At 31.2% G+C, this 20,302-nt stretch overlaps 1 protein-coding gene across 2 annotated transcripts in view; it reads right to left on the reverse strand.

Moving 5' to 3' along the window:
• Positions 1 to 9,010: 9,010 nt before the first annotated feature.
• Positions 9,011 to 20,302, reverse strand: part of LOC129938592 (pyrokinin-1 receptor) — a 242,071-nt gene continuing 230,779 nt past the window's right edge. For both annotated transcript variants that reach the window (XM_056046251.1, XM_056046252.1), the window contains one exon: positions 9,011 to 9,585. The gene's annotated coding sequence lies outside the window, so the exon portion shown is untranslated. The remainder of the gene's footprint in view (positions 9,586 to 20,302) is intronic.

Below are 20,302 nucleotides of genomic sequence, written 5' to 3' on the forward strand. Positions count from 1 at the left end.
AATATTGAATTTTTTTGAAAAAAATTTTTGCAATGGGAGCGTAGTATAAGTCCACGTGAGCGTTTGGGTTTTTTTTTTAATTTATAAACACTTAAATTTGTTCTCGTTTCTTGAAATAATGTCGCATGTTAAAATGTAAAATGTTTGGACTTTATCGCACTCTTGAACATTGAGAATAGAAGTTATAAGAAAATTACTCTCCCATACCCCATTTTCGATGGTTTAATTTTAAGGTTTTATTCTATTTATAAAAAGGGAATTAATAAAAATAATTTATTAAAACATGAATTTGATTAAGTTTTTTAAAAACTGCAACATATAATTTAAGGGCCTTATTGCACTCAATTCAATTCAATTCAATTCAATTTATTTATTTAATAACTTACACAGTAAGATACAATATCTCATTTATATAGTGCAAGCTTCAAAGAAAATTCTATGATATGTATATTATTTAATGTAAGTGTTACATACAGAGTTTTACAAGTTCAAAAAGAAAATAAACTTAATTATGTACTCACAATTTAATTTATAATTACTCCAAAATTAGAGTTATATAATGTATGATAAATGTTAAATTGAAGAATAATGGTAACACATAATACTAATACAAATAAAATTAATAATCATCATCATCGTCGAGACTCTCCCAGGAATTGCTTCAGTTTAACTCTGAACAGTGTTCTGCAACTTATGAATTTTAAGGGTTGTGGTAGGGAATTCCAAAGCCGAATAGCAAAGATAAAGAATTGTTGTTCAGAAACCAAAAACGTATGGCGAATAGGCACGAGATCCGGAGTTCTAGATGAACGCGTAAAACAGACCCTGCTATAAAGGTTGGTAGGTTGACGCATTTGAAGAATATTATGAAGTAAGGTCAGCGTTTTCAACTTAAAAAGATCTTCAAGACTGATACCATAAATAGATCTGGCAAAAGAGGACACGTGTTCATATTTTTTGAGTCCAAAAATATACCGCGCGATACTGTTGTATGCCACGTTGAGTTTTCGCTTGTGCTCATAGTCACAGTTGCTAAAAATTTCACACCCAAACAGCAAAATTGGAATAAGTAGCGTTTTTGCTAGGATTATTCTGGTTTTTAACGGAGTGATTTTTTGTGTTGTCCAAAGCATGCGAAGGCCTCCATATACCCAGTGTCAATCTGATATGGTTATTCCAGTTAAGGGTTTTGTTAAATGTTATACCAAGATTTTTTGCGGAGTCAACGAATTCGATACTACTATTATTAAGATACACTTTTGGAAAACATGAAGTGTCAACCGCTTTTCTGGAAATAACCAAACATTTTGACTTGGATGGATTTAAGCTGAGACCATTCGCTTGGGACCAGCATGAAATCCTGAACAGATCTTCATTGACTTTGTGTGCCGCATTTTCCACAAGACCCAAAGGAAAGCTCTTCCGAAGCTGAACGTCGTCGGCGTACATATCAACTGAGGAACTTAATAAAGATTTGGGTAGGTCATTTATGTACATCGAGAAGAATAGCGGACCAAGTATTGAGCCCTGTTGAACACCTAAACTCAGTGGAAGGAAGTCTGATACGGAGTTATCAATAGCAACTGCCTGACATCTTTCCTCTAAATACGAGGCTACAAACTTTGTAGATGATAAGGAAAAATTAAATTGATTTCGAAGCTTACTACACAGAACATTGTGGTTTACCTTATCAAACGCTTTAGAGAAATCAAGCAAGATAAGGAAAGCTATTTTGTCATTGTCTACCGCTTGCCTAATGTCTTCTGTTACATTTATTAAAGCTGTGGTACAACTATGTTTCGGACGAAAACCTGACTGATTATCACAGAGTAATTTATTATCTTGAAGAAATCTACGTATTTGGAAACTCATCACTTTTTCAAGAACTTTGGAGAAAAACGATAAGATGGCAATGGGTCTAAAATCGGTTTGATTTTTGGGAACTGGTATTATTTTTGCTCGCTTCCAAGCAGAAGGAAAAACACCTGTCATAAAAATTGTATTAAATAAGTGTGTTATGTACTTTAAGATATGAGGTAAAATTATTTTAACAAAAATTGGGCTTATCTCATCAAAACTAGTAGAGTTAGATTTTATTGACAAAACGCTTTCTAAAACATCTGTATCATCAACAGCTGTGAAGCTAAAGTAGGGCATGGAGAAAGAGTTACCAGAAAGATACTCTGATAATTGATCTCGAAGAATGGTGGAAGAATTACCACTGTTAGAGTGGTCACAGTTGTATGGTGCTTCACCAGCGTGGTCACAGTTGTATGGTGCTTCACCAGCTCTTGAGGAAGAAGCAGAAACAAACATTTTATTTAACTCATTACAATCAACATTGATGCTTTGTCGGTTTACTTGTTTGCCCACTCCAATATCTTTTTGATTTTTCCATAATTTATGTTTAGCCTGCGAAGGATCCATAATAACGTCTTTTTGCCTCGTTTATTTTGCAGGTTACTCTATTTCTCAGTACACATTAATTGTTGTAAAGTACGTCTAACCTAAATCTTTTCCATCGCTTATAGGATTGATCTCGTTGGTGCAATAAATTTTTAATTTCATTAGTAAACCATGGACATGAGTTAACCGACCTAAGAGATTTTGTTATGAGCGGAACATGAGTATCGAAAAGTTTTTTAATGTTATTTTGCATGAAACCTACTTGATCATCAACATGGTGCATAAAATAAATCCTGAACCAGTCTACTGCAAGGAGATCGTTTCGTAAATGTTCTAGATTGATATTTTTAAAATCACGGAAAATAAACAAATTCTCAGTTCTAATAGGTTCACATTGGTATGTTAATTGAATCATATCATGACGGGAAAAGCAAGGCATAGAGAGTTGATTGAAGTGAAGGACTTTGTATGGGTGGCTAACAAAAAATACATCCAGGAGTGTACTGCTATCCTTGGTAAAATGAGTTGGAACTGAAGTGTTTACTGGTGTTAAATTAAGTGCACTCATACTATTAATTAAAGAAAAATCTTTAAGAATATTTGAGTTAAAGTCTCCACATACAATTAAAAAAGGTGATACATATGATAACTCGTCTAAAATCGTTATAAGAGGTAAAGTGTCAATGTTTGAATTTGGTCGATAAACAGATCCCAACAATATCTTATTTAATTTACAAATTATTCTTACAAACACATATTGCATTTCACTACCAGGTAAAGATTTACGAAGAAGTTTGCAATCTAAACTTTCTCGAACAAAAATAGCCACACCTCCACCAACACGGTCAACTCTATCAGATCTAAATAGGGTATAGCCTTTAACATTATATAGTGCATCCATATTATCACTAACGAACCAAGACTCAGAAACGCAAATGACATCAACTTTAGAACCTTCAAACAGGTATCTGAATTCATCCAATTTTCCCCCAGATCTCAAACTTTGCGCATTAAAGTGACAAACTTGTAACCCAGCATGTTGGCTACATATTACATCTATCATTATCCGCGTGTTATCTCTACTATAAGCGACTAAAGATTCCCTTAAAAACTCACTAAGACCATCTTGCCCAATAAGTCACACCCATCATTGCACAAACTGCCAAAGAAAAACAACAAACCAAAAAACCAAGAAGATGATGATGATGATGATTAAAAAATGTGTGACTAAATTTAAAAAGATAACAATTGAATATATGATAAATAATAAGGAAGACTTTCAACTGAAAGTATCTACCTACATTCAAATGTAATTCGAAATTTGTAGCAATTAAAAAAACATAATTTAAAAAAGAAAAAGTAAATACATATATATAAGAAAAATAAGAAAAAGAAAATGTAAAAGACTTGCAAGTTAGAATAACTACAATAATTACTTTATCAGAAACAATGATAACAAGAAGTAAACTAGTCATCCTCTGTTGCAGTGTTTGTTGTTGTTTGCGTCATCGTGGCAGAATCAGGTAAGTCATCAGTGGACTGAAATAATTTTGCATCCTCATCTTTACTCTTCTTTATGTACACAAGTCCACGAATAGTAAATACAGAAAACAGCTTCTTATCTCTCTTAGCTTTCAGTGCTAGCTGCAGTAGTGAGCGATTTTTTATTGTTAAGCTCTCGTGGAGGTAAACATTAGATTTTAACGTTGCTTTCACATTGCCTAAGATCATCGAGGTGAAGCTGTTTGTTTGTTATTTTTTGGTGGTTTGCAATGGATCGTAAAACAAGTAGCTTGTCGTGTTGCGAGAAAAATTTGATTACAATCGGTGGTGCTGCAGATTCGTGTTTCGATTTTAAACGAAAAATACTTTTAATTGTTGGTGGTGTACATTTTAATTTATTACAAAGTTGAGTAAATATCAAAAGTAGATTTTCCGTTGGCAGAAGTGGAACTCCGTGTAAAAGTGCATCACAAATCGTCTCTTTTTGTTGTTGTTCCTCTTTGTATGCATCCATGTGTATAGAGACAGTTTTAATTTCTTCGCCAAGCTTTTGTATTTGTTGTTTAAGTTTTCGGTTTTCTTCCTTTAGTGGTTCACTCTCAAAAGTAAAACAAAGTTTAAGTTTTTTTTGGACTTTATTGCATCGGACTACATAACTATCACGACCCTTGTTGTCTTTTTTACTATCTTATGTACTTTATGGCCAATAACTAGTCGAACAAATAAAAATCATTTCCATGAGTCATAATTCTAACTTTTCAGAACTTGGTCCTATTTTACTTTTGACAAAATTAAATAAGGCCAAATTATTTTGTGAAATAAGATCAACTTACTTTTACCGTGAATATGAGCAAATGCTTAAAAGTGACATTTTTTCACTTGTTAGTGCAATAAGGCCAATTTTTGGAAATTGATTTTATTTTACGATTTTAAAAAGCTGAGTGTATTCAAAGTTTCTTTTGCATTTATCAAAAACTATGCCATTTAAGATGCCGTGAAATAAAGCCAATTTTGACATTTGAACTTATTTCACTTTTATAAAGTGTATTAAAGCCAAGTTTTTTTACACTTAAACAAAGTACTAAATTGATTTTATTACACTTTGCATATGCTCAACCTCGCAACTACCCGCTACGGTTGCGAATATCTCAACGTGAAAATAAGTAAGACATTTTTCTCAAAATAATTTGACCTCATTTCACTTTATTCAAGTGCAATATCACCAACTACTATTACTTATTTAACTATTGTAAGTGCAATAATTTCAATTTTTAGCAGTTGGTCTTATTTCACTTGGCCTTATTTCACGGCAATAAAATGCACGACTGCGACACAAGAACTTGCTCATATTTCCAAAGAGTCTGCTTAAATATATTTTCTGAATTTTAGAATTAAAAATGAAAAAAAATGAAAAATGAAGAACATTTGTTTTCAAAAATTTAAATGCCATTTGATTTTTCAAAACAAAAATTGAAAATTCTCACAGCTGTTAAGTTAATTTTGTTTATATAATATTTTTTAATTTGTGTTTAAAAATATATTTAATATGCAGTTATTTAGAACATATAAATACATGTTTAGCATATAGTTTTCGTAAACAAAATTTCTACCTGTTTTTGAGACATCAAATTTCGAAAAAATTGTTCAATATTTACATATTTAATCATCAAATTTTATTAAGACAGTGTGAAAGCTTGTGCAGACATACAATGATTGAAATCTGTTCATTATTTCTTGAGAAAATAAAAAAAGAGAAGAACAGTTCCATGGAGTGTACCCTTCTTTTTAAATTGAAACAAGCCAATTTAAGAAAAATTAAGAAAAAATTCATAACTTTAATTTCCAAATTTGAAGTCAATTGATACAATGATTTGGGTTGTAGGGGCATAGGCAGACAGACAGGCGGAAAAAATGTCTTTGTAATGGCATGTTTTTTTTAAATCTCGAGTTAGAATTTTTTTACGAATGCAATACTTGCCATTTAGTTCCTATATGGCGCAATTAAAAAGTGAAATAAGGTCAATTCTTAAAAATTTCAGGATCCTTAATCACGATTTTAAATAAAAACACGGTAATAGATTAAAGTCCATATTGCAGCGTGATTCAATAATATATTAAGTCTTTAGTCACGAAATAGTAAATAAATGTGAATGTATTCTACATCACCAATAATTAAGAAACGAATAGTATATATACTAACAACTTTATCAGGATAAAATGAATTGCATTCTATCTGACCTTTCCAAAGAAAAATGTTTGTATGACAAGGAGTAAGGTTGTTTTGTAAATTCAAATACATTTACAGCCGCCATTTTCTATTGCTTGATCAAAATTATAATTCACAAACCTTTATTTAATGGCAAAAATAGTCGAACTAAAAAATATACAATTTAAAATATTTTTAACAATTATATTATATTTTTTTTAGTTCTATCAATGGTTTGCGTATAATCAAGATTTTAAGCTTCTCGATAAACCGTTCCTTCCTTTTTGAACTATAACTTTATTTTTTGTTAAAGCCGGAATCAATGTTCTTCTTTACTCTCTTGTACAGATCCCTATTTCGCCAACTGCCGTTTAGGTTATAAGGACACAACTCTTTCATATGTACCTTAGCAATTTCATGCCACAAATAACGACAGGATTCATCGATGTTCTTTTTATTAATCAGAATCTTGTTTGATTAAAATTCAATAACGATTTTACCAATGTTGAAATTAATATTACTTGCATAAACGTCAACACGTTTAATTGAATTACGTGTTTATTTCATTCATATTTTAACAGAAAATAATGTTATCCATTTAGTATGTCTATTTGATTTACATTGGTTTGGACGGCACCAATGCGGTTTGTTAAATTATTTAAATTTGTATGGATATAACTTTTTTTTGTAACATGAAATATGTACTCTTGACATTTAATACACAATATTCTGTAACCTATTTCAGATTTTTGTAACTCTGATTGATGAAATAAATAAAGCAAGCAAGGAAATAAAATATTAAATGAAAACAAATACTATTTGAATCTTTTGTTTATTTTTAATTTTTTTTTGATTGAAGAATTATCATGTACACTTTTATTTTTATTGCTTAAAAGATAAAGTATTGGTTTCATGGTTTCATTATTTCACTGGAACTAGTGTGTGCTTAATAAAAAAAAATCCTGGGAATAAAATTTGTAATTCAGAATAATTCTATTCACTTACACGAAGATAACGTTGCTAAAAAATGAAACCGTTTTTTTTTAAATATTTGTGGACAATATTTGTTTTCAATATTGAACAAACAAAAAATATTGAATAAATGTCAGGTTTTTAAGAAAACCAATTAGAAAATGATAGCTCATTGCGTGGGTTTAAAAAAAAGGTACAAAATAATTTTATCTCCAAAACAATTCTGTGCAACGCAAAATAACGTTTATAACATCTAATAAAATGTTGAGAAAAATTAAATTGACAATTTTTTTTATAAAAAAAACATTACTCAAAGTTATTAAAAATTGATTTTCGATAGAAATATCTTTTCAAAAATTTGGGATTATAGCTTTCATCTAATTTTATCTTTTAAAAAATTGTTTTTAACATTGAGTAAAATTTTGAGAAAAATTTAATTGACAGTTTTTTTTACAAAAAATAAAATCCTAAACAAGAAAATTAATAAAAAATGGTGAAAACTGATTTTCGACTCAAATACCTTTTCAAAAATTAAGATTATGGCTTTCAAGTTGTAAGAAAAATTGTTTTCATCATTCAGTATAATTTTCAAAAACATCGAATTAACTTTGAGATATTGGCTTTAAACTTCTTTTAACTTAAAGAAATATTGAAAAAATCGAATTAAATGTTTTAAGAAAACTTGGTAAAAACTAACTTTTGACTCGAATAGCTTTTCAAAAATTAGAAATATTCAAACTATTTTTATTTCACAGAAGATTATTCAGTAGTTCTTTTTATAAAAATCCAACAATCCCTTTTGTTAGGTAATAAAATCTACAAAAAATATGATATTCGGTTCTTGATATCTCTCATATTAATGTTATTCTTATAATTTGTAAAAATTTAAGAAATGCTACTAAAATTGGTAAAAATTTGTTTTCGACTAAAAACCTATTTAACAAAACTAGTTTTTCAAACTAAACTATTTCCTTATATGAAAAATATTGTGTGTTATTTTAAATTTTCTAAGAATAATTCAACTGACAACTTTTTTAACAGAACACGAAAACGCTACAAACTTTTAAGCAAGACCAATCGTCGGAAGCGAAGGGAAGTTATCAGTTTGGTCTCTTTTTTATTTATAAAATATAAATTGTCATGTATTTTCTTCTACCTTAACTTCAGATAGAAAATTTGCCTTTTGTAATCACATTAATTTGAATGATTTAAGTATTGGTGTTTTAATTTAAAATTTTTCCAAATTCAGCCAATAGTTTCCATGACTAAATTACCTTACCACAAGTTCCCAAGCAAGCTCATGCGATTTGTAGCCCTACATTTTATTTCACACAGAATTCCAATATAAATATGAACATAGTTTGGAGTGAAAGAGTATTTTATTCTTGAGAGCAGTGGAAAACAATACTTTTTTGGATATTGAACAATTTATTATCGTACATCCTATAATAATATGAAACATATGAATGATGCATGATTTTTGATATTGGATCGAATGGGAAGAAACCCAAGTTGATTTAATCAATAAGGAAAAGTGAGGATGAGAAATATATTTTACAATACAGCATAAAATATATGCACTTCCAGCCCACAATATGTTTATTGATTTTGTACGTTCCTTCATTTTATTTGTCAGGGAATGAGTGGATAGTTGTTTCAGTCAATCTCGATATATTTTTCTCTTTATTTGGTAGTTTTCCTGGCATGATTTAGTATTATTATTGTTCAGACAAATTGTTTTTGCAACAATTTTTAATACTTTTGAAAAGAAATTTTACAAAAAAAGCCATATTGAGATACTTACATTTATCGTATTTGAAGCCTTAACTGATATCGAAAGTAATTGAACATAAAATCGAAATATGTGAACTTACCATTCCTCAATCCTGGAAAATGAATTTTATAAAAATGAAAGTTCGTATATTTCAATCAAAATATTATATTTTATTAATATCTTAGAATTCATTATTTTATTTTATAGCTTACATATATATATTATTCTTAAGCTAATTGTTTCTTATTAAAATTACATACCAATATTTTAATTGGGATCACATTAGTTAAAAATTCGATTTCAATAACCACATTATTGAAATAACAAATACAACTTTGTGTAAATTCATTTTTAAAATAAAATTATACATGTAATAAATAAACAGATTTTTCTTAATTTTCAAAAAGCTTGTCTAAACACAACACATAATTTTTTTTAAATTAACATATTTAATTTTATTGGGCATGTAAAATTGTATTTACTGTGTAAAATATTAATTTTTCTCGTATAAAACATATTTTTTTTATATACACATAATATGTACAAAACTCAATTATTATTTTAAAATAGTTCTCAGATATTGATTTTATATAAATTAAATTTCGTTGTACAAGAACAAGTTAATTTAATTGAAATTTTTAGTTATGCCAGGTTGAACATCAAACGCCGTTTTATAAGTTTACTGTCCGCTTCTTGTTGTTAATGTGTTGCTCTCACGATGTTTCTATAAAAAATAAAACAAATATTGTATTACAAAAAAATATTTTATATTTAAAAATAGTTTTTAAATACGAATTTTAATATCTAGATGTCGTTATTTGAACAAGTATTAATTGATAACAAATGACCACATGGCTAACAACTATCTTAAACAGCATTTTTAATAATCAGGGTAAGGTGAAAGCGACATACCGTACAAGTCATGATGCTTTATCACCGGCCAAAAAAAAGTTGCCCATTGATCACTTGTTAGTTATTTGGGACACATGTGTGACATTTTTGTTTGTTACATGGCTAGGAAAAAGTAGCTTTCCGTGATGGAGTAGGACTCCCTCAGGCTAGTTTAATGACCTATTGTGGTACCACATGTAATTCTTCTGAGCTAAAGCAGGGCATGTATAGAGGAAGTAAAGAACTCTTCCTCATCCATACATCTTCTGCAAAAGTCATTTGAGAATACGTCTAGCCCGATGCCCTGTTATAACACCGATTATATAGCTTACATGATAGCAAGCACCTTAATCCCTTTAAATCTATAGTGTAGGCCAGATCCTTTTTGGGACCTGACACTTGGTGATGTTATTATACCCGATATTTGCCTTCTTTATAACGTCTTGCATTAGCAATAGTTTATGTGTAGTCATTGGTATTGGCATTAGCCAAACGTGGTAGAATGGGTTGTAGTGTACCATTCCTGTCGAGTTCATCTACCTTACCCAGTAAAGGTCAATATTAAACCCTTCTGCCTTCTTCATTAGAGAGGATCGAAAGTAATGGACTGTTATAGAGTTTGAGAGACAAATTCCAGAGATTGATAACAGCGTGACTATCTGAGAAAATACGGATATCAAATGTTGATATCACATTTTCTTTAAGCCAGGACATGACTTCTTTTTTCTCAAAAAGTTCAACCTGTGATTGGGAAGGCGGAACGAGCGACTTAATTTCAGTCGTTCAGAGTACAACCCTACACTATCCCTTTCATTTGTTTTCGATCCATAGGTATAAAAGTGGACAGAATGCTCTATCTTCCCAGAATGATCTGAAAGGTATAAATATCTGGAAGTTTCCTTTGAATTGAAGTTAAGGGATGGTCTAGTCTATGTAATTTGGAATTAACTCTAAATTCCTAAGAATTACGGAGTGGCCAATATTTTTGTTAACTCACTTCCATGAAGTTTTGAGGCGAACGGCAGATCTTGCAGCAAAATATATCAAGAGGTGTTGGGTAGAGTATTGCCGCTGAGGGGGTCGTTGGAACCGATCTGCTTATACATAGGGAAACTGAACGTTGGGCTTTATATAGTTTGTTCCTTTTTTGTCTAAAACAATCCACCATACAGCCTCACCGTACATTCAATTAGGTCTGATTACCGATGTGTATAACCATAGCGTAATTCGGGGTTGTAAGCCCCATTTATTACCAATAGCTTTTTCCAAGAAAAGAGAACAACAGTAGCTTTTTTGTTTCTTTCTTGTTTATTGCTTTTCCAATTAAGTTTGTCTCCAAATAAGACTTAGCCTCGTTTGAGAACCTTAATTGGGATTGGAATTATTGTATATTGCATCGAAAAAAGGACTTATTGGGTTTTTTGTGGGTTAACACCCGTTTCACACCGATCAGCCCAAAGTAATAGTTTGGCTAAGGCAGTTTGTAAGAGTTTTTTTAGGGTGTTAAGATGCTTTCCTTTGTAACTTACCCACCGAACTATAGAAATGTGACTGAATAAAATGTTCTTCGAAAAATCGATGTTTATGAAAGCGTATCTACAAAATTTTAAGTTTGGACATTCTAATTTGATGACCAAACTATTGCACCTGCTTTTCCTTAACGTGATCCTATTAATCTTACTTTCAATACAATAAGGCCACAAACTTTTTTTTACTATCGGGATTTAAAACAAAAACATAAATACTTTTAATATTGAACAAATTGTTTCTATGGTTGAATGGTAGAATTCCTTCAAAAGTACATGAACAATCTTTTTAAGTCACATGTTCCCCTTTAACAAAAATGTGTGACACACCAATCACGAACTTAGTTAACGCCTTCAAATGTTCATAAAGCTTATCGGCTCCTAAAGAACCAAGTATTGTTAAGCAACAAAAGTCTCGAGTTTAATAACATCTATATTGATGAGCTTCATAAGGCATTTTTAACCTATCCGACTGCATCGCCACCAAATCGTTATGGATTACTAAATCAAAAAGTAAATCATTCTTCTCCATCTGAAACTTGACTTCACTGGAATTGATTGTACTAATGTGGCTGAAAGTTTGATGATGGTTAAGTTTATGTACATAATATTTTTGTAAAAGCCTTACTTCCATTTATTTTGATTTACATAACTCTGTACTTATATTCTGTACATCTGGCGTTTTTCCAAAGGTTTGGAAGCAAGCAAAATTTATTCCAGTTCCAAAAATTTGAGTGGTAAGTGCCTCTTCTCTTTTAGGTTTTTGAAAGAATTATGCAAAGGTAAATAAACACTTTTCTTAACCCATTAAATATGCTTACACTTCTTAAATCTGGTTGTCGTTCACAACTGTATTACAGCCCTTAAAATGTGACGGACGATATTATTATTATTATTATTATTATTATTATTATTATTATTATTATTATTATTATTGTTATTATTATTATTATTATTATTATTATTATTATTATTATTATTATTATTATTATTATTATTATTATTATTATTATTATTATTATTATTATTATTATTATTATTATTATTATTATTATTATTATTATTATTATTATCATCTTTGATTTTTCATTTCAATAATTCACAAACTTAAAACTAAAGATTACAAGCATGGCTCATGGGCCGTCTGCCGGTATATTTTAACTAAACATTTTGTGAGAGAAAGTACAAAAATTTGGTTATATAAAGAAAATAGCAATTAAAAAAAGAAAAAGAATAATGCCAGCGGGAAAAAAAACATATTTGTTTTAATGGTGTAGGTAATTTAATTGATAAATAAATTTATAAAAAAAATATAAACAAAATCTGATTCGGGCTTTTAGTTTAGTTAAAACAAAATTATTAGGTTTTTCAAAAACAGTATAGTCATTTAACTATGGCAATATGTGTTAAACAATTGATTTAAAAGTTCTAAGGGCTTTTAGTCTGGTTAAAACAAAAGAAAGGATACATAGATCATAAAGAATTTGCAATTTCAAATGCGGTTTAGGCTTTTAGTTTGGCGAAAACGAAAAAAAGGAAGATATCTCAATGAATTTAATGATTAGCAATTTTTCAAGTGTGATTTAGGCGTTTAGTTTAGCTAAAACAAAATTGTTATAGAATTATTATTCTAGTATATATTAATGTAAATGTTTCTTTATGAAACTACATATAATAAAAAATGAATAAGTAGACGCCAACCGTTATTGCCATTCAGAACACCTAGTGACAGAAAACTCTTGTTAAAATAAAGCCGACGAATTTCCTGCAAGATTGGGCACAATGCAACAAAGTGGAAAATGTTTTCAACTTGATTAAGGTTGCACAAAGTGCAGATTGAGTTTTTACCAGTTCTGCGTTTTGTCTCTAAAGTAATTAGAAGACCCGAGTCTGAGGTTAAGTTTACTGTAAATTGATCTCGACACAGTCTCCATAGCCCTATCTAGAGAGCTTTGGAATGAGTGATCATCAATGGTAGATATACAGTCGTAGAGAGCGCTTCTCCACGTATCTAAACTATTAACAGATAGAGACAGAGGAAAGTTGTGTGCCGAGGCCAAATCATACCAGTCTTTAAATGGAGTATACCGGCATCTAAAACACACTGATAGGACCCTCTTTAGCAAATTGTTGTAATCGACCCACTGAAGCGGCTATTCCCACTAAATTCACATTGTTGTAAATTAAACCACTAACACGCTTAGGTAGAGTTCGAACTGAAAAAAATATCGCAGCCGAAGATTCACTTTCTTATCGAAAAATTGTGTTCAGCGTCGAAGCTCATTTTGGTCTCAATGGATACGTAAATAAACAGAATTGTCGATTTTTGAGTGAATATCAGCCAGAAGTCACAGTTTGGTGCGTTGATCTGGTGGCATTGGATCATACCGCTTCAATTGACGCATTGGAGGACAACATTGAAGTATTTATTCGTGAGATACTATCCGAAATTTTGGAGTATGCCAAAATTAGACAAAGCGGATAGACCAAGGTCAATATTTGCATGCAATAATCTTCAAACATCAAATTATATGGACCGTACTATCGATTCAAGTAAGGATTTCATGAATTTTTTGAATTGTATGTGCTTTTTTTTTTGAAAAACTTTCCTATGGTTTTTAAAAAAACCGACCTTTATAAGTGAACAAAAGCAGGTTGTATCTATTGACAACGAACTATCGGTGTTCCTTAAGGTTCGATTTGAGGCCTTATTCCATTCTCATTGTGCATTAATGAATTGCCTTCCATGCTTAACTACACACTTATGTACATATGTACACTGATGATGTCCAATTGCATTTAAGTAGCCCACTTGGTCTTATTAAGAACTTCGTCCATAGTATTAATTGGCTTTTAAACTTGAATCCACGAATTAAATGACCTTATACGAGCATAAGCACGTTAAATAATATTAATTTGTCTTTAATTAAATACTTCAATTCCTATTCTTTTTACAAGCAATTTAAAGTTCAAATGAATTCTACGAGTCAATCGATATAGAATTCTGAAAAGGTGGGTTAATTCATATCATTTATAAAATAATAGTAATTATATACATACATCAATTTAAATGTTAGTTTGAGTTAAACTAATTGAACAAGGAACGTTTAGATTCCTTCTTTGATATTAAATATTCGGAGGACATGATACTTGTTTATTAGGTTTTGATGCCTAATTATCATGTTTCCAAACTAATGAAATACGTAATACACACACACATACATCATAGTGATCCTTTTCATTATTGCTTTTAGAGAGAAATTGTGTTATGTGAATTGGGGGTTAGCATCTGCTTTCACATTTGTTATGTGATGCTTAAATTGTGGATTCATGGTTTTGATCGAAACAAAATCAAAATTAATTGGTTCGTGGTTCAGTAAGCATATAACGATTATTATTTGCCAATCGGCAATGCAAATTGGCTTCGGTTAGTTGTACACTACTCCTTTCGTCCTTTATTTTTGCGTTCATGTGCCTCGGCCGGTGTATGCTTTATGTATGTATGCATGTGTTTTTTCCTTGTGTCTAAAATGCATTTGGTTGGATTTTTAGCAGAATATTTTAGTGACATTTATTGTAATAATGTTAAACATTATACTTTGGTCGTATTAAAGTATTCACAACAATTACAAATATACCTATTCTAACTAGTTAGAATTTAGAAACACATAATTCTTTTTTTGATTATTAAAATTTATTTTTTGATGAATAAACGATAAATATTCAAAGAACTTTAAAACACAAAGTTTATTCAACTTAGATTATTGGTTACCATATTTATCATATTTAAGTATAAAATTGAGCTAAATTATGAAATCAGCGTTGTATATCTTAGGAGATTTCGGGTATCAAACCAAGTCTTTTAAGAATTTAAAATGTTCACTGAAATGACGTTTTCATTAAGGTTAATTTAATAAAGTTTTGTTTTCTTGTTCATCAACTTTTAGTTTTTTTTTTGTTTGTACTCCTCATTTTAATCACAACTGAACCTTCATTTACTCTTCAGAAAAAGCTTCAATGGAAAGACAGCCACAGAGAGCTATTCCAAAGGAACCTGAACAGCTCGAAACTCAAATAACTTTGAATTTTTTAGCTATTCTAAACATGCACATTCTAACGATAGCATTATATTAAGAAAGCAGCGCCACAAAAAACTTCGGCAAAAAAGGAGGTTTTGGCAAATAAGCAAAAGTGGTTTGACAATCATGAGAGCTAGAAACCTATCTTTTGCGTACTTGAAATTATTCAGAACGACCAAAAACATCAATGTTAGAATCCTCTATGCGACAGCGAACAAAAAATTCAAACATTTATGTAAAGCAAAAGAGCGAAATTTTGATGAAAAAACATCGAAATGGTAAACAGTGGGAAAAACTCAATGGAGTTCTGGAAAGCAATTAGGCTTGTGAGTGGAAAAAAGATTCCAACGGCTACAGTACTGCCAATTGAACAATTGAAAATACATTTTACAAGTTTGCTACACATATCAACATCGTTTCAATATACACCACCTTTAATAATAATTGATGAATTTCTAGATGTGCCAATATCGTAAAATGAGGTAAAAATAGTTATTGAAAAAGCAAAAAAAGATAAAGCTGCAGGGAAGATAGAATACAGTATGAATGTTTTAAAAATATTACACCAGATTTTCTTACGGCTTCTTACTTTGGAGTACAATAGAATTTTCGACACCGCTGACGTCCCCGAGAGTTTTCGAAAGGCATTTATTTTTTCACTACATAAAAAAGGTAATTTTGAAGATCCACCAAATTAAAGAGGCATCTCAGTTTTAAAACATCAGTAAAAAGCCTTGGCTTAAGGAAAAACTACTCGACAAATGACCAAATTTTGTTATTAATAAATATTGATGATATTTATAAAAGTAAAGGAAAAAAGCTTTGTGTTTTTTTGTGGATTTTCGAGCAGCTCTCGAATCAATTCCCCGGGAAGCACTTTTTTACAAGCTTTATAGATATGGAATCTCAACTAAAATTATATTTGTCATACGAAGAAAATGTCGCACGAGTTTGGGATAGAAATTCTCTTTTAGATGAGTTTGGTACGTCAATGGACGTTAAGCAAGAATGCATTTTAAGTAATTTTCTCTTTATTTTATACATTAATGACTTCGGTGAAAGGTGGTATTGATATTAGAGGAAAGAATATTCCAGGACTGATGTTCGTGGACGATATAGTTTTCCTAGCTGAAACTATAGACGGAATGCAGCTAATGATGAACAGGCTTCAACTTTATTGCAAAACATGGAATCTAAAAAAGTAAATCTTTCTAAAACAAAAATCATGATATTCAGGTGGTGGGAAATATTCCAGGAGGGAGAAGTGGACATTTGACGAGGAACCGATAGAAATAGAAAAGGAATACAAGTATCTGGGATTTTTGATTGCATCTTACTTGAATCTAGAAAAACATTTACAATCATAATTATATCGAAAGCAAAGCGTGCTATGTGTTCTGTGTGGAGAAGTTGCAATTGCAATACTGATTTACGGAGCGCAAGTAAGGGGGAATCGATCGTTTGAAGATGTGGAAAAGTTCCTCCGTTTTTTTATTAAAAGTACTTTCAAGTTGCCAAGTAGGACGCCAGACTATGTTACATCTTGAAACAGGGATAGGACCCTTCTTTTAAGACACACTTAAATTACATTTCAACTGTGTCAAGAGTTTTGGCGATGGGTGAAGAAATAATTCCGCGAAAAGTACTCACGCAAGCTATGAATTATGAAGTTTCGTGTGTTCAAGAGTGGAAGAAATTGGCATTATTGTGCGATTTATGCAATCCAAGAACGCAAAGATGTATTTCATTTCCTGGGAGTTTGCCCAATATTCAAGGAGTTCCGAAAGCACTATTTTGAGATAGATATACTCTGTTCAAAAGAAGCGCTCAGCATCTTGAATGGAGAACTAGGTTGGGACCTTCTTTATTAATACTCATTGAACGCTCTTCGCTATAAAACCAGAATAGTTGAGGAAAATTTTTAAGGTTTTTTAGTTTGAAAATAATAAAGATTATTTTATTGAGTTCCATCTAATTCGCTTTTTTTTGTATACCTAAATTAAAAAAAAAATTGTCAGTCTGGTAGACGGCCTTCGGCAAACCCTTTAAAAACTTGTGTAATCTCACAATTAAGAATATAATGTTCTCTTCTTGTATCTTTTGAAGTTAATAAAACTTACAAACTAACTAACTAATCACACTTCTAAACTTCCGAATGGTAAGCAGGAGAAATATTTCAATAATTTGAATATATTTCCGATTTTCGAACAAATTTTCTAGCCAAATGAAATTCGGATTTCATTTACCCATTTTCAAATGACAGAGTAAATATTTTCCGAATTCCAAGGATTTTACTTTAGATTTAAACTCAATAGCTGAGACCCAGAACTTTACTTTGGCAGGAAAATATTTTCTAGGTAAGGGATTTTGTAATATAGTATTAAGATATAACGCATTTGGAGTAAAGAATTATGACAGATTCAGTATTTTGATTCACATCCATCTTCTAAAACAGAAACATACAAGAAATATGAGTACACTTGTAACGCCTTTTATATCAATGTCAACATATGTGTGATTTTAGGATGGATGGACCTACAGTTTATATGCCAAATCCTAAAGGCTTTTTTCGGAAAAGCACTTTTCATGACAAGAATTACTTTTGGAGGATTTGTCAATTCCTTAAACCGGCAGAAAATTTTAAAACTGGAGTAATAACCAAAATTCCTTGATATGAATGTGTTGGTGTAAGCACCATTGAACATAAAACCTCATTACAAAAATATTTGTCCAAGACGTTTTACTTAAAGCCTTCTGCTTCCCAGACGTATTTTAAGCTTTTTCAACTGCATATTTTAACTTAAGACCATGAAAACTTTCTTTCTATATCAGAATACTTCGCGTGATTAGAATGTGCATTCTAGACAATCTTGGGTATGCAACTTTAATTTAAGGCATAACAAATGAATACCAAACTCACAGTTAATCATCAAATTAAATGAAAATCGTTTTTGATCGAAAATAAATTTTATAAACAAAAATCATTTATCATAAGATTCATCGGATGAACATTTTAAAGTCAAGTCTTCACTAACAATGTCTGCACTTTCGATTCGATTTCAAAAAATATTGCTGGTTCCGCAATTCCGTCAAACCATTTTCCCCAAATTTGGCATTTATAGTTGTAATAAATTATTAATGCTTCTGTTTGGTGGCTGTTTTAGAATTTAAATTTAAATTAGGAAACGCCAAAAATCAAAAAACGTTATAAATTATTTACTTTCCAAAATTTAAATGATTGAAAACAAATCAAGAAAAACAATTAATTTTGCGACTGGCTGGTTTGGTGGTTGCTAGAAAAGAGAGCGATTCTATCATCTTTACATTGAAGCCAACCCATATGCATCACTTGCTAAAACCAGTATTTTGCACACGATACCAATATCAAAGGTATTACCTATGTACAATTGCGGTTTATTCCCTTTCTTAAATGCAACGGTCTTAGCAAGCAGAGCATAGATTATGTAGGTATATAATATGTTAAAAAGAATAAGTTACCAAAAAAAATATATCATAAACAGTTTCCATCATACCAAAACCAATACAGTAGATATATAGTATAGGGCAATTACAAATTGTTTGGCAATTTAAACAAAATTAAAGTTAAATTAAATTAAATTATATAATGATTTAAACATTAATAAATAAGACATATGTATATATGTTTGAATAAAAATAATATCAGCTTCGTTTCTCAACAGTGGCAATAAAGGAGTTTCCGATTTTGACATATTGTGAACTTTTCACTAAAAACAAATTTGTCCAGTGCAGACGTTAAGAGGAAAAACCACTTCTCCAAATTATAAAACGGCGATGACGAACCGAATTCCGCTGTTAGGGAGATAGAACCACTGAACCTAGGCGACGCAGATGAACAATTCCCCCTACCCGACCTCGACGAAGTAAGGATAGCTATATCTAAACTGAAGTCAAACAAAGCTGCTGGAGCTGACTGCAACGCTGATGACTTGGTAGGGAGCTTGCATCAACTCATCTGCAAAATATGGTCGGAAGAAAGCATGCCCAATGAGTTAAATCTCAGCATAGTTTCCCCGATATATAAACAGGAGACCCTCTATATTGCGGCAAGTACAGAGGCAGTCTCCTTAACATTGCATATAAGATGCTTTCTGCCGTGTTATGAGAAGGTTTGAAGTCGTTCGTTAACAACCTGATAGGTCCTTATCAGTGTGGCTTCAGATCAGGAAAGTCCACTATGGACCAAATATTCACACTACGGCAGATCTTGGGAAAAAACCCAGGAGATTCAAATCGATACCTACCATCTCTTTATCGATTTTAAAGCCGCGTGTGACAAAATTCATAGGGAATAGCTCTACAGAGCAATGTCTATGAATGACGAGAATGCACGCTGCTCTATCAAGGTCATAAAAGATCTCACCGATGCATTTGATGTCAAAAAAGGTTTTAGATAAAGCGATGCACTGTCATACGACTTCTTCAATATCGTTCTGGAAAGAATTGTGCAAAACTCAACCGTCAACACCAGAGGCATAATCTTCCAAAGGTCCATCTAATTACTCGGATACGCCGATGATATTGACATAATTGGAAGATCAAAGCGTGATGTTAATGGAGCGTTTTTGAGCATTGCGACGGAAGCGAAGAAGGTATGGGTTTAGTGGTCAATGGGTGCAAGACCAAGTGAATGCTGTCATCAAAAAAGAACATTGAACAACGACGTCTTGGACAAAACGTCACCATGGAAAGCTATAACTTCGAGATAGGACTTTGTCTACCAAGCCACCGCTATAAACACAGACAACTACACCAGCGCTGGAAATCAAACGAAGAATAACTTTTGCAAACCGCTGCTTTTTTAGACTTGAGAAGTAAAGTCCTCTCTCGAGCGTCTAAAATCACCATCTATTAGACACTCATCATCCCGGTTCTCATTTATGGCACTGAGACCTGAACCCTGTCA

This window comes from Eupeodes corollae, chromosome 1, assembly GCF_945859685.1.
Source record: "Eupeodes corollae chromosome 1, idEupCoro1.1, whole genome shotgun sequence".
In the NCBI taxonomy this organism is placed as follows: Eukaryota; Metazoa; Arthropoda; class Insecta; order Diptera; family Syrphidae; genus Eupeodes; species Eupeodes corollae.